Source organism: Parasteatoda tepidariorum, chromosome 2, assembly GCF_043381705.1.
Source record: "Parasteatoda tepidariorum isolate YZ-2023 chromosome 2, CAS_Ptep_4.0, whole genome shotgun sequence".
NCBI lineage: Eukaryota > Metazoa > Arthropoda > Arachnida > Araneae > Theridiidae > Parasteatoda > Parasteatoda tepidariorum.
Genome location: NC_092205.1, coordinates 99,917,132 through 99,928,763, shown reverse-complemented (window position 1 = coordinate 99,928,763; position 11,632 = coordinate 99,917,132). Strand labels below are relative to the sequence as shown.

Genomic DNA, 11,632 nt, shown 5'->3' with positions numbered 1-11,632 from the left:
TTGGCCCACTAATGGGTCTATAAAAATGTTCTCGGGGACAGTTGATCGCCCCATTAAACTCTAATTTCTGCCCCAGTTTGAAATTTATAGGTTAATGTTATAGGGAGTTACGGGGTGTGATGTGTGCGTGCCTCCTGATACGACTTTTGTCCGTTTTTCATTCATTATTCGCTCTTTAAAAGAAAAATAATATTTTTTTTCTTATACAGAGCACTTTATTCACTTAAAAATATTGAAAAAGAAGTTAAAAGATAACATAAAATAAAATAAATAAAAATTATCGAAATTTAACCGTTTATTAGCTATTTCTCGCTATTTCAGAAAAGAAAAATAGTTATTTCTATATATAGAACACTTGATTCACGTTAAATTGTTGAAAAGTATATTAAAAAAAATAATATAAAAAAAATAAAAAAAATTCATAGGCTACCCTTGCAGGGTGTCGAACCCGGGTCCTCCGTGACTTCAATTCTAAATTTCCCACAGAGCTACCAACTGACCCATGCTTCAGACGCCATGCTCGCGAATATACAGCTTAAAACACCTCCTCCCGGTTAGTCACATGAGTTAATTCAGTTTGAATATTTATAGGCTATGAATTCATGGATAGTAATTGCAGAAGTTAGAAATATAAGCGTCAATAATATTATTAGGCCAAGTAGAGAACTGCTCAAATTATGTTTCATTGCGAAAACACAATCTACGACACCAGCATGTGCTATCTCAAATAGCATTGTTAGACGGGAATACTTTCTGCATCACTTTAGAACTTCATCTTTTCTCATATGGTATGTAAAAGAGGCCTCTTAAAAGTTCTACTATTTTAAGATTTTTGTAAAAATTGCATGCTTTTTTTCAAAAATATATCAGTATTATTGGTTGGTTTTTCGTCTAATATGCATGCTGCATAAATCATTTCAGAATAAAACTAAATGGCACAAATCACAGTATGTATATTTTTTAAGTCAGATTTTTTTTAAATTTAAATCATATATTTTTATTTATTTACAACAAAGCTCTAATGAAACATGTTAATATTCTTAATAATAATACATATAATAATCTCCAATCCAGTACCTCCAGATGTATTGATTTATTATGGGAACATGGAGGACTTGTCGACTCAACAGATTTAACATGCATCAATCACCATCTACTACACAGAGAGTCTTCGGCCACCGGGAATTGAACCCACGAAGTCTTGGGAATGGGCCCAGTGCCCTACCAACCAGGCTATCTCAGCCTCATTTTTAGACTTTGTAAAAGTTAAGCATTACATAATTATTGAGTAGCAATAAACTGTAACACAAAATTAACCATGCATTATTTAAATTATTATTAAATGCTGATCAAAGTGTTTTAAAATGGTTGGTTTTATCCTTTCTGTTTTAGTTAGTCTAAAACCAAACATTGCAAGGTAGTTTTGCGGAAACATTGTTAAACAACTAAGACAATGACAGTTAATCAAGCTGTAATTTCTGGAATTTTCTTTTTTACGATATATTTAAAAGAAATAGCTGCTTTTTACAAATGACTCAAAACTGTTATGAGATTTAAGGATAAAGTTATTCTTTGAGTTTATATGCAATTCATTTCCTATTTACTCATGCATTTTAAAACTTATTAAAATAATCTTAAAATTTCAAGATTTCAATTGGTATTGAGCAAATATTTTAAATTAAATGTGATGAAAAGTATAGTTAGATATTTATTTATTTAGTTTTTAAATGTTTTGAATGCAATAAGTGTTTTTGATGTTTAGTGTATCCTATCACAATTCTAATTCACACTAGTTGATAAAGATGTAATTTTTTCTTATAAAATTTAATGCAACATGTTCATTATTTTATTTTATAATATGTTTTACTGTTTGGATAAATAAGTGGCCATTACTTTAAACCAGTTTTTTTAAAAAAAATTATAACCGTCGTTGAACAGCCGACCCAATTTTTGGATTTACGACTACTAATGTTCAACTCCGTAGCCTTGTAATTTTGAACTCCAATCCAGAAGGCAAGAAAACTCCTGGATCGAGTATTGGAAGAAATTTTCCTTCGTGGAGGACTTGTAAAACCAGTTTGTATTTGTTATGATTATTGGTTAACACGTTAAACATAGGTATAGTTTGTCTACGGTAAGAACTCCTCCTGCCACAAATTCTGTGGCCATCTACTGCTATGGAACCAAGAATAGCGCATTTTAGGGAGGGTAGCTTCTCTTCATTCTAGGGCAAAGAAAAAGATTGCCTTTCTTTCTATCCAAAACCTGTTCGACACAACAACCCGACACCCCTTCTTGAAGTAGTTAGATCTCGTTACCATAGTCACCTCCACGGGCCCAGAAAATGGCTGTAGGAATTCTTACTTTAGACAAACTATGTAGAGCAATGTTTTTAGCAGCTAATATAAATAGTTCGCATGTGTTTAATCTTGAGGTGTGGTAAAGATAGTTGCACTATCTTATTTAATTTATGAGCTGATGCATTCATTGATGTCTTGTTTCCAAAGTAAGGCAGTGAGTGAGTCATTCATTAAAGATAATTTTTTTTATTAAATTTTCTAAAAATTTTAAATTATATATTTTTCTTAAAATTTAGCATACATTTAATTTAACATACGTTGAAGTTGAAACTTTTTCTGAACCTGGGAATAATTTACACTTCAGTTGTGCAAGTGTATCGAATCTATTTTTTAAACTTGTAACAATAATTTTTCGATCATCTCGATTTGATGTAAGCTTTGGCCTTCCGGAACGTGTACGATCAACGTAGAGTCCTGTTTCATTGAACCTTTTAATTGTAGAATAAACGCATGGTAATGAAACGTTTTCCAATGCAGGGATTTTGTCTATAGTGTGACCTGATTTTCTTAAAGATATTATAGCTGCACGTTTTTCAGTTGATATTTATTTTCTAGGAGACATATTTATAATGTTGCTTCAAATAAAATAATTTAATAGTAGAAGAATTAGTCAATTAGTTCGGTTTTAAGCGAAACGTCATTTGTTGTAGTTGTTTCAAACTAGTCAGTTGCTCTTGAACTCTTGTTTGAGCCAGTCCTGGCTACCATTGTAATAGTGTAATGATTTTGGTTTGATTATTTACAATTGTTAAATAAAGTATAGTTTGTTAAACTTCTACTATTCAATGAACCAGCACATTGTGTACAATCGTGTACAGTGACATCTATGAGATATTGTTTTAATTGCATTCATAATAAATTCTTTGTTATAATAATAATTACAATAATAAATAAGAATATTTGTTTTATAATAAATATTAATTATTTGAAAATATAGAAAACATTAAAATTAAAAAGTTCTTTGGCAGAAGATGTATAGACCAAAAGACTGCATATGTGGAATGCTCAAAAATCGAGAAAAGTACACATGTTTTTCAAAATTCTATAACTTCGTCAAAAAAAAATCAAATCGATCTGAAATTTTGAGGGCTTACATAGAACGGTTCAAATAACTATTTTCCATTAACAGAAAGTACAAAAAATTTTTTTTGCAAGTTTGGCAAGTGTTGAAAATTAACAAATTTTTTCACCCAAATTTCTGATGCATCACCTAAAACGAAAGTCATTATATCGGCCTGCCGATATATGCATTAAATCGATATTTCGCGATGCATCGATTTATAACCCAGTCCTAGTCATCACTCATTCGAATCACATGGGCCATCCAATTCATTCTATTTATTTTTATGTATTTAATAATATCAGGATGTTTATAAATCGTGAACAGTTTAAGGTTAAATGTCTAGTTATTGTTTTTATTTACACCATCAAATATACTCTGTAAAATATTTTTCTCAAATATTGTGATACAATTTTCTTCCAGTTTTGTCATTGTCCAAACTTCAGAAGCATATGTCAAAACCAACCTGACAAGAGTTTTGTAAATTTAGAACTTTGTTTTTCTATAAAGAACATTAGATTTAAAAAATCTTCTCAGCCCATAGACAGCCCTATTAGCCAGATAGAGTTGCTTTTTTATTATGTATATAACTTTTTATTATGTAATGTATATATTTATTATGTATATAATATAAATATTGAATTTTTATGTTAAATGCTAAATTAAATTTCATTTTAGGATATGTAATTTTCAGTAAAATTTTTTTAGGTTTAATTCGTTAAATTAAACTAATTATAGAATTATTAATTAAATGTTTGTTGACCCTTTTCATGGAACTCCACAACAATACACCATTAATATTACATCAAACTTGTAATAAAAAAATAATATTTCGTAATTAAAAATCTGTAAAATTCAAGAAGAAAATTAATTTCCATAGAATAAATACTTATTTGCTAATAAATTATGTTGTAAAACCATATTATTATAAGCTTCATTGATTATTCTTTGATTATTATTTAAAACACCAAGACAATAAATTAAAAAATATTCTACGTTGTATTTGAAACATTTAAATATGGTTGCTTTTTTACAAAAGGTACTATTTTATTCATTTAAACTAATTATTCCCTTCATTTATTCAAATCTTTGCTTTATACTGTTTAATATTGATATCAAATGATTAAATTTAAAATTACCATTTCTAAGTATAACATTTTGTAACTTCATAAATTTTAAAGTTTTTTTCAAATATCATACCTATATTTTTTAGAAATATTGCATATGATAAATTACACTTTAAAGTGATGTAGTTCTTTTAAAAAAAATGTCATTGAATTTTTATAATTAAACAAAAAACTATACTAAAAATTTCACTCTAAACAAAAATTTTTGAAAAAATAGGAAAATAAAAAAATGCGAAGAGGACATCATTTCTCAATGCCTTAAAAAAATTACTATTTTTGAAAAATTTTTTAAAACTAGTTTGAATTAAAATAATGCACATGATATTTTAAATATATATCTTTAGTTCTGAAAATACCCCTAAATAAATTTAATTGTAACTTGAACATTGTTTTGCTGGAGTTTGAATGTGATTTAATTTAAATAAAGAAAATCGAAGGTTATTTCGAAAAACTGTTTCAGTGATTTTGTATTAAGAAAACCTCCAAACACAATTGACCATGAAAAATATAGAAAAAATTAAATAAAATAAATGAAAAAGATGAAGAAAAACCATGCATATTAAAATCAAAAATTTTATTAAAAATTATAATTTATTAGCAACAAGAACAGGAAAAATATAGAACATAGTGAATCATTAAATGTTTAACAAATACAAATGCAAGAATGGAAAAAATTATTAAGTAAACTTAGAATGAAAAAAGTTGTAACAAAAAATTGTTTAAATTAATGCTCAGAATGTTGGAGGTTAAAACAAATTATAGTCAAGGAGTGGCTCTAAAAGAGTTTTTATTTTTTTACTTAAATTAAAGGTTCATTTTTAAGTTGGTAAAAGACAAAGTACAAGTTTTAAAATCAAAAATGCTGCAGATATCTGGTTTAAATATATATAACTTTATAGCATATAAGGGTAAAAGCAGTATATATCACTTAATTTGTTTTCCTGCTATTTAATTTTTTTAAAAGGAATTTTTAAAATGTATTTAATTATTCTCAGTAGTTTTTGCATGTNAAATTAAGAAAATCAATACGTTTCAATACTGTGCATAAGCTGCAAGCATATAGAACTCATAAAATAAGATCAAAATACAATACAAATCAACAAGGCAAAACATGAAAAAAATTACAAAATAATGAAAAAAGAGAAAAAGAAAATTATTAACATTATTAAAAAAATATAATAATAAAAATCTGGAGAAAAAGAAGATATTTCTTCATCAGCTCAGATGATTATGTCTGCAAAAAGGATTGCTTTTTTTAGTTTTTTAAGTGCTCCTCACACTGTTGTATTGATATATTTTGCTTTAGCTACATTGATACAATATTAGAAAGCACTCCTTTTTGTAGATATAATTGCGTGCAGTGATGAAAAGATCATATTTATTAATTTTTTTCCAGATTTCTATTAATAGCTTTAATATTTAAACTGATACGGGTGAATAACAAATATTTGTATTAAATTTTTTAAGAAGTTTGATGAAAAAGTGTTTTTGAAAAGCACCAAATTAAAAATAATAAAATATTTAAACACAGAAATCGTTACAAGGAGAGAAGTCTGTTGCAAGATTTTAAAATAAGTGTTAAATCATTTTTCAATTTTCGATACAAAGTTTAAGTATTTGTTAAAAATTTCCATCTTCTCTCGATGCCTTCTTTCAATCCCAGCTACTGTGTTGGTAACCCAAGCAGGGAAATTTCTTTTTCGTGTTTGCTAAGAAAAATAAAATAAAACAATAAAAAAAACATTACATTTGTGTAACTATCAAAAAAATATTACATTTCATATCAGTTACGTTTCAAAATACTACTCAGAGAGAAAATAGTAAAAAGGTAGCATGTTTCAATCTCAATCTGTCTACACAAAAAAATTGTTAAAATAATTTAAAATGCTTTAATACAGCCTTAAAAAATTCTCAAATTAAGCTGTATTTTAGACTTTTCCCTGACCATAACTTTTAATTATTTATGATCAATGACAAGAATACACTCTGCTTTTTACATTCTGATAAAGAAAATGCTTTGGTTGTATCACATTTGCACAATCCATAACACATTTTATTTATAATACAAACTAATGAATAAAATGACACTCAAATCAATACTTATAAAAATATGGGGGAAATATTTTTGTGCTTTATCTATTATAAAGTTAATCTAACACAGATCTGTGAGATCAACTCAGATTTAATGTTAGGTAAAGAAAATTTTTAAGTGTATAATATGCATTTAAATATAAAATCATATATGACATTGAATTCTATTCATTTGAAGAAATTAAACATATTCCTATTTATTGATTTTTTAAAACACCCTGAAAGTTTATTTAAGTTACAGACAAAACTAAACATAGGTTTTGTGAACCCCCTCAAAAAAAAAAAAAATTTCGGGTTTCTTCAAAACACAAAGGGTTTAATTTTTATAATTTTTAAGCTTCCTGTTATAACATTAATCAAAAAGGTACTTTATGGATTTTGATTTGTAAAATATTAATCTCCAGTAACGTACAGCATATAAATTAATAATTGTTTTATAACTCATCATTGTTTTATAACTGTTTATGTACTCATCTTACTTTATTCTTTTATTGTTGGTAATTACTACCTTATGAGCAAGTCTGTGATACAAAGGACAACATAATTAAAAAGAAAAACATTTAATAAAATCTCTCCATTAACGAATTTCGTAGCTTTTATTTACTTTGGATATGAAATTAAAAAAAAATTTAAAAATTTTGTAATAATAATAATTAAAATTTTAATATCTGAATATTATCTGTCAGTAATCCGTAACATTAGTCACCGAGCTTTTCTCGATTTGCCACTTTCTCTACAATTTTATAATAAGTCAATTCAATATTTCTAGCTAATTTGAAATTTTTTTAAAATAAATTTAAAAAAATAATCTCATTATTGCTTATAGAAGGCAAATTAAGTGAGGAGAGAAGGAAGCATCTCAGATAATTTAGAAAAAAGTATTTATCAATGAAAAAATAGTTTAAAAAATAAAAAACTTCAGCAAAAATTTATATCAGTCACTGTAAAACTACCCAATGATAAAAAGTTTTTTTTTTTGCATTTTTTAAAAAAATTTAAGCAATTTTTTAAGAAATTCTATGTGTTTTTTAACTATAAATAAAAACTTCATACAGCAATTCCATTTGAGCCCTCAGTAGCGATGGGACAATTATTTCTGTCTCTTTTCTTGCCCCAAGATGTGTTTAGCCTTGGAAACAAATAATATCATGCTGATATTAACATACAACATTTTATTTGTAACTAAAAGATGTAAGGCATTAGAATGAAAAATTTCTACTAATTAATAATATCTATCTAATGAGGATTGTGCTGCTTAAATTCAATGCAAAAGTTGCGGACTAGTTGAAAAGATTTTGAAAGACCATAACCCAGTATATTATAAGTCACAGTTTCTCATCTTATTTTATATATTAATATTGAATAACTGTAAAATAATTTCAAAAATCATATTTAAAAAATGATATAATGTATCATATTTCTTAAAATTTAATAAAATTTTAAAAACAATAAAAAGTGTAAAATTTTAGACTTAATGCTATGTCTTAAAAAATAACAAAATTTAAAATCATATGAAATACAATAAAAAACTATTTAACTATATATAATTTGTATACCATATTTTAAGTTCAGGGTTTTAAAATTTTTTACTATCCTTGCACTCAGGTTAAGAAAGGTCTAATTTTAAAATTAAGAGCTTTGGCATACAAGTAAAAACATATAAAAGCTGTATTTCAAATTCCATTAAAAAATAACAGTTAAGAAATGATTAAAGTAGAAAATTTTGTTTACAGTTAAAATTGATATTATGCTCTAAACAGTTTGAATTGACATTCTTTTACAAAAAATCCTTTTTCTATATGCAATTCTAATGCTATATTGCAAATGTTTTCTTTCATCAAAAAATTACAGCATTGAGAAATTTTTTTCATGTACTTTTACTTTAGACATGAAATATAACAAGGGACAAAGTCCCTCGGTTCAAAAATGTTCAGTATTACTGAAACACACAAAAGCAATAAATAAAACCAGGTATGAACAAAAATTTAAAGCGACTGTTTTTATTTTTCACCGTCAACATATTTAAAAAATAAAATATTTTATAGAAAACTTTTGCATAAAGAGTTCAGAAACTTCAAAAATAAGTATAACAGATAAAACAGAAATAAATAAATAAATAAAAATAAAACAATAATAATAATAATAAAACTTACAAACTATTANGCAATAAAATCAAGTTGCATTTAAATTAAAAATAAATATTTGGATTCCAACTATTAAAAAAACAAACACAGGAAATCACAATAACCAGAATAGCAAAATTATAAATTATATTTTCAAAGAAGAAAAAAAAAAGTAAACTTTATTTATGTTATTTCAAACAAGTTTTAACAATGAAAATTTTATCAAAATTTCGATAAAAAAATACTTTAAATTTAAAATAATTTTTATTAAGACAACAAAACCTTAAAATAATACCTACAAACAAACAATAATACTTAAAAATGCAGACATTTACCATTCAATGTCTATAGTATCCCTGTTTGCATTCCTATAAAATTTACACAAGTTATTCATTATATTTAAGGAAAATTTACAAAATGCAAATGTCTAATCACATTAAATGAATACATACACACTATGGGACCCTTCTGAATATCAGTCTTAGAAATAGAATTACAACATTTTAAAATAATGTAAAAAAGTAATTTTTTCACAAAATTTAAAAGTAATTATTTTACTCCTTACAAGGAAGATTTTTTTAATTTGATTTCTAATTTAAATGCCAAAGAGTGTCAATTGTAAAAAAATATTAAATATTTAAAATAGTCTAGGTAGAAATTTATTATCCTTAATATTATTTTATTAATTTCACATAAAATGCATCCATAATAAATCTTGAATGACTAAAAACAATGTGATCAATAGAGGTGCAAGAACCAGGTAAGTCCTGATTAACAAACTTTAACTAAACTAAATAACTAGAGAAAACAATAGGTTTTTTTAATCATACACTGAAAAGGACTAGTTTAACATTTGTGTTTATTTTTTGTAGTGCAAGATATAATTACATACTTTATTTTTGTTGACGTTTAAAAAATTTGGAAATTCTCAGCAGTTTTCCCGTTTTTTAAGACTTTTTTAATTCCCTGTATTGTTCCGGTTTTCCAGATGCTGTGGCAACCCTGACGAAAGTATTCTCATTATAATGTTATATACTAATTCATACTAAAATTTAAACTGTTGTTAAAATAAGATACAATAAATAATATTTTTACAATTACTATTCAATGAAATTATGGAGGATTATTTATAAATATATATTTTAAATACTATATTCTTAGTGAGTGAGCCTTGTTATAAACAGTTTAAAATCATTGTTTTTTTTTTAAATTGAGTTAAATTAACACAAATATAATAAACTAATGATGTTTATCCATGCAGCAAGACTTTCTCTAAGACTATAATGAAGAAAAAAATTAAAATAAAGCCAATTAAATTATTGATAAAAACTTGAAAAAGCCTAGTGGCTTCATTTGACACCAACACAATCTTCTATAGTTGGTGGCAGCCTGCAAACTGAGAAAATATAATAAAAAGCAACCTTGCCTGCAGTATCACAATCAAAAAGTGCAGACAAAAATGTCAATATAACATTGCAAGATTGTTTCCTGGGACCATAAAACTTAGGTGTGCCTTCATTGCATGGACTAGGCATATAACTTGTCATTATTAAAATGTTACATCAAAATTTCAAGAACAAGATACAAGACCGTGTTTCACTTTCTTAAATGACTCAAAAGCCTATCCGGAGATAATTATACATTTTTGTGGTAAAAAATTATGCAAATATATAAATTTTAATGAAATTATACTCAATTGTATTTTAAAATAATAAGAGTAGTTCTTAAATTGAAATTGAATAAATAAAATTAAAATTGATTCAAAATATTTAAAAATCACAAATAGTAAAATTTTTATTAAAACCTAGAAGCATTTCGGTATTTTATTGGAACACCTTTATCAGAAAGACAATTTTCAGGGATTACAAAACAGAATAAATAAAAATATTTAAAAAAAATGAAATAAAAAAATATTAGTAAAGTTTAAAAAATTAATGATTTCCACCAATTTACAAAATATTTGTCCAGCATTAAAATATAATAATTGTCAGTTATATCTCTTTTATGATTAAATTTTTTAAAGTATAACCTCAGAAATATGCAATATTGCATTAATACTGAGTGACTTAAAAATGACTAAAAACTTTTTTAAAAAAGAATAATAAAAAGTGATACATGCACACTTTTCAACAAGTAACAGAACTTTTCTTCACATATTGCAATGGAAACAAATTATAAAGTAATGTTTTCCAAATACTCTCAATTTGCAGTAACTATCTGAGGACAAAATCATCAGAATGACCTGATATGTAGTAGAAAGCAATGTTTTACAGTTTTAGCAATCATCAACACCATCTGTTTATGTTTTTTTTTAAAAATAAATTGTGAATTTGGTGAGTATTAACACTGTGTGTGTGTTTTTTTCTAAGTGGACTGCAGCAATTCTACATTTGTTTTACTTCAACTCACTTTTCAAATTGTTGGTCATTTTTGGAGCTCTTAATAATAATTATAGTCATGTTTTCTGATAAAAAGTTGTCATAATAATGACTAATAATACTGACTTCAATTAGGTCCCTCATGTAAACACAACCATCTTCAGATCCAGAAACTGCGTGAGAATTTGTGTCATTGAGGAAACTTTCTATCCTTTACCTCTCATTTTTATGGCCTGTGTGCCTAATTAAAAATGATACTCATTTATAATAATGGAAAAGAACTTTAACTAAAAAACCAAGTAAAAAAGTAATTTCTACACAATAATTGGTACTACTATTAATCACAGTTGCTCAAATTAAGAGTTCCTATATCTAACATAGTTCGTGAGTTACAATAAACAGCATTAAAATTAGCAGGGTTGCAACTCAAATCTAGAAAAAAAGTGCCCCATGTTTTTCTTGTATTATACACAATATATTAAGATGTAACACA

The 11,632-nt window shown here is 25.8% G+C and overlaps 1 long non-coding RNA gene across 3 annotated transcripts in view; it reads right to left on the bottom strand.

Moving 5' to 3' along the window:
- Positions 1-6,140: 6,140 nt before the first annotated feature.
- Positions 6,141-11,632, bottom strand: part of LOC107438752 (uncharacterized) — a 42,794-nt gene continuing 37,302 nt past the window's right edge. For 2 of the 3 annotated variants that reach the window (XR_011636234.1, XR_011636233.1), the window contains 2 exons: positions 11,266-11,380; positions 6,141-6,256 (listed from right to left, as the gene is read on the bottom strand). This is a non-coding gene — a long non-coding RNA (uncharacterized lncRNA). Of the gene's footprint in view, positions 6,257-9,096; positions 9,130-11,265; positions 11,381-11,632 lie in introns of all 3 variants that reach the window. The other variant, XR_011636235.1, reaches the window with a different exon arrangement.